General features: G+C 53.7%; 1 pseudogene; it reads right to left on the reverse strand.

The window, feature by feature from the left end:
- Nucleotides 1-7,534: 7,534 nt before the first annotated feature.
- On the reverse strand, nt 7,535-9,359 carry LOC120702763 (annotated as a pseudogene).
- Between the last annotated feature and the right edge of the window lie 2,171 nt (nt 9,360-11,530).

The following is an 11,530-nucleotide window of genomic DNA, read 5'->3' on the forward strand; positions in this document are numbered from 1 at the left end:
CACCATCGATAAGCACGTGATAGAGCCTCACGTTGGATATGACAGGGGCAGTGATTAGAGGTAGTACACCGGCCCCCGCCATATTCTCCGGGCAGTCGGATGGCCTGAAGGAGATGGTGGTGTTCATCCACCTTTGGTGCGGCGCCGCCTTCGGGACCCCCGGCTTCACCGAAAGGACCTCTTGGCAAAGGGTCTTCACGTCCCGCCGGGAGACAAGCTCCCAGCTTCCACCGTACATTACGTATAGCTTCTTGCGGCAGTCGCCGTCGTCGGAGTCGGAGTTGTCGTCTTGGTACACGCCCTTCAGTTCCCGAGCGGGGGATTGGTACCCCAGCTCCTTCTCCCCAGCAGCAGCACCGCTGTCGGAGGCTTTCTCCTTGCCAGGCCTCTGGCGAGGAGGGGGTGAGCCATCCTTGGAGGACTGCTCACGTCGCCCACTAACCCGCTTCGCGAGCTTCTGGATCTCGCGGCAGTCAGCGGAGCTGTGGCGTGCGGTGGGATGCCCTGGGCATGAACCTCCGCTGCCACCTTGCGGGCGCGGACGCTTGCCATGCGCATTCTGGCCCATAGCCGCTGCCGCAGTAGCTGGTGCCGCAGCTGGCGCCGCTGCTGCAATGGCTGGTCCGCCAGGATGTGACTCCCCGCGACTCCGGTTCTTGTTCTTCTTCTTCTTGCCACCGCCCTGAGTGGTAGCTCCGGAGCCACCAGCTTTGGTGTCTCCGTCTTGGGGGGATGAGTGCCATGCGCGGCCCTCAGCGGCCCTGGCACACTTGTCTGCCAGGGAGAAAAGCGTGGTAACGCTTTCCACCTCGTGCGTTGCCAGCTTCTCGAGCATCTTCTCGTCACGCAACCCCTGTCAGAAAGCAGTGATAATAGATGCATCGGAGATACGAGTTATGGTACCCCGTACCTTGGTGGAGCGCAAGATGAAGGCCCGGAGCGTCTCTCCGGGTTTCTACCTCATAGCGTGGAGGTGTGCCTCCACACCATGCTGCTGGTAAGCACTGGCGAAGTTCGCTGTTAACCTTGCACAGAGCTCCTCCCAGGACTGGATCGTCCCGGGAGTAAGATTCATGAGCCAAGTCCGGGCTGGCCCGGTCAAGGCTACAAGAAAGTAGCTTGCCATGACGGCGTTGTTACCACCAGCTGTTGTGATGGCGGTAACATACACCTGCAGGAATTCCGACGGGTTAGTGGTACCGTCGTACTTCTCCGGCAGGTGTGGGCAGAACTTGGACGGCCATGCCACTACGCGGAGGTGATCTGCCAGCGCAGTGCAGCCCACCCCAGCCACCGAGGTGCCCGCCTGTATCCGGGCGTTCACCGGAGGCTTGGGTGCCACCACGTCCAAATCAGCATTGAGGTTGCGGCCCTCAATGTTGAGACGGCGCACTCGCGCCCTCTCCATGGAGATGCGGGCGTCCTCACCCGCGCACCTGCGGTTGAGCTTCGCCCGTAGGTCTTCTGTCCGCACACCCCTCACTGTGGGGGAGCGCACGGACGCCGACGCACCCCCCTGGCGCCGGTGGTAAGGTACCACCGCATTGCCAGGCGGAGGTTGTTGCCCAGACTTTGCAGAACTGGGGGAGGCCTGAGCCAGATGAAGGAGACGGTCGACGTCTGTAACACCCCTGTGTTAATCATGCTCGCTAATCCCGAGTTAATTCGCTAATCGTGGACTCAAGTTCGTCGTTAGCGCTAATCGCGTTCGTTTAGTAAACATCTACTTAGCCATTTTCAATCTCGTTTTTATCATCGATCCGAGCTCCAAATCAACTTTCGCCCAAAATGAAAGTTGTAGATCTTCTTTTCCTCTACAACTTTTGTTTTGGCCAAATTTCATGTTCCCATATGAAATTTGGAGTTTCAACTTGTCAAACTCGGGCTAAAATCATTTAAACGAGTGAACAGAGGAACTCCTGCTCGGCACTGTGACGCCCCCGACGCCCATACCGCCGCTGCCCACCGGCGAGCGACGCCACGCGTCGGCGATCGCGCCCCGACCTCGGCGTCTGAGCGCTGCTCTTAGCCACGCGGGTGCCCTCGAACCTTCTCGTCCTGTCCCGTCTTTCCCTTCCGTCCTCATCCTTGGGCTCGCGCGGAGTTAGGTCGAGCAGAGCTCACCGTCGACGCCACGCCGGCCAACCCTCGCCGCCCCGCCCCGTTTCTTCGCGCCCCAAGCTACTGCACCTCGCCCCGAATCCGCTCCGCCCTTCCAGGAGCTCGGCCGTGCCCTATGCCGGCCGAATCGAACCTGCAGACGCCGTTCAACGTTGAAGCTCCACGCCGAGCTCCGCCCTCCACGTTGAGCTACCTCTTCCGGCCATCCTCCGCCTCAAATCGAACCGCGGTGAGCTCAATCGCGGCCTACTCCTACTCCCCGACCCCTTCCCCACTTGATTTCGGCGCCACCGCCGCCGAATCGACGCCGCACCACCGTGACCGTGCGCCGCCCCCACTGCGTACGCCACCGGCCCTCACTGCGCCAGCTCGCGCACCGCTGCCGCGCACCCTAGGGCCGCCTAGACCCCCTGGCCGCGCTGCCGCCCGCCTCCGCCGCTGGCCGGCCCTGACCGGGCCGGAACGCCGCCGCCGCTGTTGCCCTGCCCCTGCGCCGCCGCTAGCCGCGCTGCGCGTGTGCCCCCTGCGCCGCCGCGGGCGCCGGCTTCGCCGGGCTGCCTGGGCCGCGGGCGGGCCAGGCCGCGCCGCTGGCGAGCCGCTGCCCGGCCAGGACGCGCCACCGCCGCGGTGCCTGGCCGCCACGCCGGCCACGGCGCTGGCCCACGCAGGGCAGAGCAGAGGAAGAGGTGAGCGGGAGCTGGGCCGGCGCCCACTGCCATGTGGGGCCCGGCTGTCAGCCACCCCTCTCTTTTATGTGTTTATTCCTTTATTTCGGCTGTAAATTCTTAATTGCATAGAAATTCACAGAAATATGCGAAAAATGCCAAGTAGATTTTGTTAGGTTTCTAAAATCAAGATCTTCAGAGGAAAAATAGTTGTTCATGTGAATTGTCAATTTTGCTCTGATGAAAATTCAGTTTGTGTTTAACCTAGTTTATTTTGTACCACTTGTTCTGTTGCTCTAAAAATTATGAAAAATTTGCAGTGGCTTAATCCTTGCATGTGTAATCCACTATAAAAATTTCAGGTGCTAGTGTTGTATACTTTCATGTGTAATCCACTATAAAAATTTCAGGTGCTAGTGTTGTACACTTTTGTGTAGATCTAATTATATTTCGTTTACCTTGCTAGGGTTGTTTTAATGCTTTGTTAGTAGCAGTAGATATTGGAAAATTTGGGTGTCATGCCATATTGCTTTCACGTTGAGCTGGTTAATTTGTTGCTGGATCATGTATGCAAGTTAGGTTTTTACTTATAATTTGCACTAGCTATGCTCTTTTCCTTATTTAATGTGGTAGTTAATTTGTTTCATGCATGTGTAACCTTAGCAAAGCAAGTCTCGGTTTTAATCCATGCTGCTCTAAGCAAAGTTAGTAGTTGTTTTTGGAAGGAAACACTTCAGGCTAAAATGAGTTGATCTTTTCATCGCATCATAAGCACTCATGCATCGCACTGTGTCCTAACTGTTGCATGGCATATTTTTATTCGTGTAGACGCCGCGAACGAAGCTGTCCATGAGCTAGTTGCTGAGCCGGTCCGGGAGCCACGAGCAGAAGAGCAGCAGGAGGACGCCATTGAGCACGCTCCAGCAGATCTCGTTAACCCCGCTGACCTGCAAGGCAAGCCCCGGAGCATACCATAATTTAAATTATTCAATGTTTATTTAAGTATTTTGTGCATTTAAGTTTTAGGAGTTATATGAAACCCTAGTATGCATGTTCTCCCTAGGTACCTGTGAGTCCATACTAGTGTGCAGGTATCGTTAGCAATGCCCTGCTAAGTAGGATTTCGGTAAAAGTCGAGTGATTACTGTCACTCGCGAGTTTTAGGACCTTGATTTTACTTAGTTATGGCTTGAAATGAATTGTTGAGTAAAGAGAAATGGAGACCGGGCGGAAATGAGTTGGTTTTGGTATGGAATGGTTGAAAAGAAATCTCCGCCTGTGTCGATTGAGGACCGTACCGTTGTTGGCAGTGCTGACTGAGTTTGAACAGTACTAACCACATGCCGGAAGTAGGAGATAGTCGAAACCGGTAAGTTAATTACCTGAATTACAACGATACTTTGAATCGCGACCTGCTATTCTGGGAGTGGGATGATGGCGGGTGTTGGATTGTATGTCGCCTCCGGGTTCTCTGGGAGTTCGCCGTGAGGGACCCTTCACCCAGGTTTTGGCAGGCGTGATTCAGACGTCGGGGTGATGATGGGAACAGTTGACGTGTGTGGCCCGACGGGGTTTTCACGTGTCGTGTGAGTTAGGTCCGCCTTGTAAGGTTAAATCGGATCGATTCGCCGTCTCTCTCGGTTAAGAGAACCTTGGTCACTTTGTCACATCGTAGTAAGAAAGTGGAATGAGAACGGAATGGAAATGGTTGTGTTGTGAGTTACTGAAGAATAATCTGCTCCACCATGTGTGCTCTAGATGTTAGGCGAATTTAGTTAATACTCGCTGTACTAAATGGAGCTAAAATATTGAAAGTAAGGATTCACTTCTAGTAGCCTTTCAGCAAAAGAACTCCAGAGCCAAAAAACAATGCATGTCTAGGTAATGGGCTAAGTATACCCAAAGTCGGGTAAGCCTTGCTGAGTATTAGTATACTCAGGGTTGTTGTTGTAACCCTTTTAGCAGGTTGCGTTCCCGCTGACTTCGAGGAGGTATGTGCGTCCTGGATTGTATAGCCGCTTCCTCCTGGGTGGACCGTCGAGTGGGCCCCGTCTTCCCCGTGAAGCTTGGGCAGGTTGGCGTCACATCGGTGGGCAGGATGTGGAGCTCACCTTTTATCATCGTCGTGGTTATCGTATTGTATTTTGAACTCAGTTTTTAACCTTCCGCTGTGTTTTTGAACTCTGTCGTTTGTATTCGAACCTTTTATGTAAAACATGTGTTGTAAATTAATTTGAAGATTTTTGTATGCTGGTATCACCTGTGCTCGTCTTCGTACGGGTCTAAGTGCAATTGTGATCCTGGAGTACAGTAGTTTAATCGGGATTTTACCCGACAGCCTGTCAGATTACACCGTTTTAAGTGCACAGTGACTTGATTAAGTATTAAGATGATGGTTAGTGCATTTAAGCCGGTTTAATTTGGACGGTGCTGCTACAACGTCGTCCCGCCACTGTCTCAGGGCGTCTGGCGAGGCAGCAGCAGCCGGGGGGTTGCGAAGCAACTCCCTAGCCGCCGCCAGCGCTCCACCGCTCGCAGCTTGTGAGGGGGCCCTCGACGGGCGCCCTGACTCTTGCCGACGGGCAGCACGTGCCGCCGCCGACGGTGGCTACTCCACAGGCACGGTCGCCCCTGGAGCAGGAACGCGAGAGGCGTGCGGCGTGGAGGACGCCACACCCTCCGTCATCTCCACATCGTCCACGCGAACCATGGAGACGAGCAAGAGATGAACCGAAACCAGCTGGCCCCTACCTGGCGCGCCAAATGTCGTGGTGTGGCAAACCACAGCCAGGTGGTGGAATGCACCCGCCTAAGCCCAGAGGGTGGATACTCGGGGGTAGCTAGCGACTAGTTTGACCTCGCTCAAGAACATGATGAGCACAGCAAGTAGGGATGGCAACGGGTATATACCCGTCGGGTAGTGGCCACCCATACCCGTACCCGTTAGGATTAAATTTTACCCGTCGGGTTACCCGTACCCGCATACAGGTAAGAAAATGATTCCATACCCGTACCCGTCGGGTAATTTTTACCCGTCGGGTAACCCACACCCGAAATCATACCCGAGTATTACATATAAATATTAGACATTCACATGAAAAATAAATCATTACAAGCTTCATTTCAACAAGTTAATGGCTCATATGGGTTAACATGAGTTAGAGAGGGTTCAACAATATATATACTAGGAGGGTTTAATTGGATTTGAGCTAAATTCATAGGTCATATGGGCTAAAATGAGTTAGATACTTAGGCTCATTTGTTTTTCCTGCGGGTATTTCTTACCCACGGGTAGGCGGGTATGGGTAGTATAAACCCACACCCGTACCCGCCATACCCAATGGGTATAGGATTTTGTCCAATAATATACCCACGGGTAGAAAAATCATTCCATACCCGCCTTCTTATCGGGTAAAACCCATCGGGTACTCGGGTTTCGGGTACCCATTGCCATCCCTAACAGCAAGATTAGAGTGGTTCGGGCCGCCGGAGCGTAATACCCTATGTCCACTGTGTGTTGTATTGCTTGAGTCTGGATCAGCTTGGAGCTGAGCCCAGCGTGTGTCCGAGTGTGCTCTAGAGTGCTTCTGAGAGCTTATCGTGTATAGCGAGCGCTATCCTTTTATATCTCAAGGGAGGCGCGTAAATGACCGTTGGATCCCCGACAGGTGGGCCCAACCGGTGCAGTATAAAATAATGTGCTATTCATAGATTATGGCGTTGCAGGCGAAGGAGATCTCTCTCCTGGGTTCCCTTGCCTGCTCCTGGAGTCCCCCGTTCAGCATGTCCAGGCGCTGTCTTGTCTGAACGGTGCCAGGCGTAGCTAGCGGCGTCGCCTGTCACGTAGCTGAACGGGCCGCGTAGCTTGCGGCGTAGGCGGCATGATGGAAAAGTGTCGTGCCGTCGTATGCAATTAATGCAGCAGACGGGTTCTGCGTGGGTGCGACGCAGGCGGCTGCACTGTATACCTTGGTAATACACGGTGCACAGTGAGGCCTGACAAAGGCTGCCCCCGCGTGCCGCGGCGGCAGAGCACGCCTCAACCACCCGCATTGAATGCGGTGGGTGGGCGAGTCTTCCCTCGGAAGGCTCGCGCACGAGCCCGCGCCCATGCCTTCGAGACACGCGGCGGCTCCGGACCCCCCGGCGGTATGTTGATTCTACCGCGTGGGAGGTCCGGATGGACGCGGGAGGTCCCAGACCCCTATGGGGGGGGGGGGGTCCGAGGCCTCGGCTGTCTGCTCGGTGCTTCCTTTCCTCAGGGACACGTGGCGTCTCCGGACCCGCCCCCAAGCGGGGAACGGGTCCGGAGCCGTTGGCCTGGTGAGGCAAAGGCTTGACCCGTGGGGCCCGGCTGCTCCGTCCTTTGGGCATAGTTACGGATAACTACGCAGGTCCTGCCTTGCTGCAGTAGGAGTGGGTATCCCTGCTACAGGGTACCGACACATTAATTGTCAAATAACAACAAAAGTGCTACGGTGTCAAAACCCAAACATTATCGCGAACTAAATAGGGTCTAAACAGAGCCTCAGTTTGTATCATCACTTTATCAGTTATTTGTACCATGCAATGTTGGAGTGATCTGGTGTACAATTGAGAGGTTTGTTAACATTTTCCTGACAGTACGGCATTCTAGACGCAGAGCAATAGCAATGGCCTGCTACTCGTATGCAGTACTGAAAGGTTCAGAGATAAGCCGTGAATGAGAATACAGTTCTGAAGGCCAGCTGTTCAGAGTCCAGGCTAGCTGAGTGCCTGAGTATCAGACATTATGCGAGTATATTCCTTCCAATTGAATCAAGAATCAGGTTTGCTATCAGAGTGGTTAATCATCAGTGGAAGGACCAATCATGGCAAAATACTTTGGATTTCTGATGCACCGATGCTACCAGTACCACCCTACAGCTCAACAACAATCTTGTGAACCCTCTCCTTGGGCATGGCCTCCAGCTGCAGCGTCACCAGACCGGAGGAAGAATCATAGGAGAACTCCAGCTCAGATGAACCCATCATGCACTTTCTTGGCCTCACTGAAGAGTAGGCTCCGAACCTTCCGCAACCCCTCACTTCCATGCACACCAATCCGACAGCCTCAGAGCCAGAGGTGGAGCCATTGCCGTCGAGCAGCTTTGAGCCGTCGAGGAGGTGGTAGGTCAAGCCGTCCACCGCGCCGCCGCTGTTGAACATGTCGACCAGACCAATGGGGGCGAATCTGAAACCAGGTGCCAAGTCCTGCAATAAAAGAATCCAGAGTTTCAACTTTCATCCTTGAGTTCACAATTGCGAAACATTTTTGCCAAAAATACATGTCACATTCGTATAACAGAGTTTGGTGGAGAAATTGAGCACGGACCTTGATCGGTGACACGGTGAGTATGTCGTGCTCCAGGACCTTCAGAGAGATGGGCAATGCCGCGCCGTTCGGAAGGAGGACAAGGTCGCCACTGGCATGGCGGTACACAGCACAGTCGCCGTTCCACTCAGGGTCCGTGGAGGCCTCGGAGATGTGATGGACGTCGCTGCCCTTGACGCCGCAGGTCAGGGCCTCGGTGCCGGTCTGGTGGAAGATGTTCTTCTTCTCCACGGAGCTCCACGCCGCGCCCTGGCGGTTGTACACGCCCAGCACGCCGGTGAACTTGTTCATGTTTCATATCTTGAGCAAGCTGCGGCAAGGATGCCAAGCCATCACGGCATTGTCAGAACACATGTTCCCAACAACATCTGCTCCTATGAACAGATCAGAACTGCAGAAAATTGGGATCGAGCTCACCTGACGCCGTCGCGTGCCGAGTCGGTGAACAGGCAGTCCTTGGTCGGCCGGCCTGGCAGACGTGCGCGAAGAATGGAGCCGTCAGGCAAGACAATCTTCTTCAGCAGCTCGAAGTTGTGCTTCCCTGGGGCATCACTGCAAATTCAACACCAGAAACACATTTCAGTTGTAGGTTTCATCGGTCAAAGCATTCCAATTTCACATGAATAGAATGAATTGGCAACCTGACATAGACAGGGCCGCCGCTGATCGCACGGGCCGAGCCGTGGTAGTCGCCGGCCGGGTGGAGGGAGTGGAACATGTCCCAGTTCGGCAGCATGAACTCGCCGAGGAACACGCTGTTGTACGCCACCGAAGCGATGTGGATCGTGTGCGAGACGGGGTCCCTCGGGTAGAAATCATCCGACGCCCTCACCACCGCCGTCTGCTTGGAGCTGCGCATTGGTCACAATCACATCACGATCACATTAACCGGTGACAGTTTCAGGGTTGGAATCGTAGAAGCGGACGGGTCGGATCGCGTACCAGTAGAGGGCGTCGGTGTTGTGGCTCATGCAAGCGATGATGCCGTTCTCCGGGAAGTTCTTGGCAATGGAGGCGTCGAGCGCCTGGTGGTACTGCCTGGTGAGCTGCACGCGGCCGCCGTGGCCGGCGCCGAGCGTCTCGAGGATGCACTGCACGTCCACCTTGACGCCGTCGACGCCGGCGGCGGCGAGGTACGCGTGGAGCTCGTTGTAGCAGCGGTACACGGCGCGCGGGTGCACGAGGCCGAGCCCCAGGAGGGTGAGCCCGTCGGTCTTCATGCCGGGTGTTGGAATCTTAAGCTTCTTAGATGTTCAAATAGAGAGCAAGAACAGTATGAAAATGGCATAATTTTGTTCACCATGACAAGATTCTAGAATGTTTCACAAGAATTATAAGAAGACATGAAATTTGGATATTTTCTTGTCATGGTAAAATTTAGAATTTTCTAGAAATAGATATTTGTAGGGAAGTTAGATATTTGTAGGGAACTTTCTAGAGTGTGACATATGTCACTCATCCAAAGGGGTATGTGTGCCTATATAAGGAGGGTGCCCCCTTGCCATGACATACTACTTCACTCCATCTCACACACATCCAAACGCATGGTAGAAGTGAGCATAGATAGAGTGTGCTAGGTGTGTGTTCCTTTGTTGCTCCAATAAGGTAAGCGTCTTTATAAGTATTAGTCTCCCGATTAAGCTTAGCACTTAGTGTATAAGTTGTGATCCATCGAAGGTTGGCTCTGTCACCCGGGATCACAAATGGGTCTGGGCTTCATCGAAGGTTGGCTCTGCCACCCGGAAGCCAGCTTCATCTGTTGGTAGGCTCTGCCTCCCGGAAGCAAAAGGCGGCTCTGCCGTCAAAAGTACCCGGTACACTAAGTAACAAGAAACCGACCGACTCTGAAGTGAGTTGGTGTAGATCCTGAACTTAGTAGGGTCACCTCAATTTACAACAATCACTAAAATAAAACTTATGTTGCAATTAAACTAGTAACGTAAAATAATACTAACGTTATACGAGGTATTACATAACTATTAGGTAAACTATTTTATACTCTTGTCTTGCGTTAGTACATTCGTTCTCTCCAAGTAACCAGCATACGCATGCTTGCACCTACGACAAAAATCATCTCGTCTCTTTCCATAAAAGCCTCTCAAGTCACCGTACCATGTCATAATTCCCAGATGATCATGACAGCGCCTACCTCCTTTGCCATAACTTCATCATTCCCAGGAAGCCACAGGGTACCCACACCATTGACCTTAAAATGACCCGTCATGTCAGCACCCACCTCGCTATAAATCTGGGTCGCAACGCACAGTGCCGACCGAGATTTTTTCCCCCGAACCGCCTCACCCGCTCGCTCTCGCTCGCGCACGCGCGACACGCCGGCCCCACGACGGGACCGCGCACTGCCACCGGCACCACGCCGTGTCGCCCACCGCCACGTCCCCACCTCGTCCACGCCGCTGCAGCGCCCTCGCCGGCTTTGCCACCTCGGCGCTCGCGCCTTCAGTGCTGCCACTATTCGCGTTGACGACGAGTTACTGCAGCCCACGCCATCGCCCGTCCCTGCGCAACGCCGCTGCTGCTCTCCTCACCTATAAAAGGAACGAGACCGTGACGAGCCCTGTCACCAGTCCAAGCACACCGAGCCGCTTCGCTCCGCTAGCTGAACCACTCCTCCCGAGCCCAGCTCACTCACGAGACGAAGCTCCAACAATTGGCCCTCTTCCTCGAGCTATTCCGCGCCAAGGTGAGATGGCAGGCAGCTCCCCCGACCATTAACTCCACAACACTAATAAAGGCCCAAAACACCCACCAGGCCGTGAGCACTTAATCCAAATCATTCTACCAATCAATACTGTAAACTCAATATCTTCTTCATATCAACTCCTTTTCACGTAACTCTTTTTCCTAAACTCTTCTCAAATCATATATTATCTATTCCTCCTATTTTCATCTCCATTTGAGCTTATTTTATTGCTTGCTTGTGTTTCTTTGCCGGTTGTGCCGTTTTCGCCCGTAGATCACGGAATGACCGAGGAGGAGCCTGCCAAGGAGCCAGAAGACCCGGACCGCGAGCAGGAAATCACCGCCGCCGACGCATACGCAAGCGAAGGCAAGTTTCATCGACCCCTACGTGAGCGGTTGCATCCATGTGAGGACGTCTAGTTGTAGCCCTGGTTGAGAATCGATTACATATACCGGAACTTGAGTGATTGAGTGTGCTCTTACATGCATATGAGTAGTTATGCATATCCAGAGTTGAGACTAGGATATGAAGGGTTTTGGCTGAGGCTAGGGCAGCTGGGTATGTTGGAGCCGGCGCTACCGTGGTGGTAGACTGGCAGGTGAGTGCTACCGTGGTGGTAGGCTCGAGTTGACATGTTGAGGGATGGTTGCTGCCCTGGTGAACCATAAGGACAGAGTTGTTTTGACATCT

Source organism: Panicum virgatum, chromosome 4K, assembly GCF_016808335.1.
Source record: "Panicum virgatum strain AP13 chromosome 4K, P.virgatum_v5, whole genome shotgun sequence".
Classification (NCBI taxonomy): domain Eukaryota; kingdom Viridiplantae; phylum Streptophyta; class Magnoliopsida; order Poales; family Poaceae; genus Panicum; species Panicum virgatum.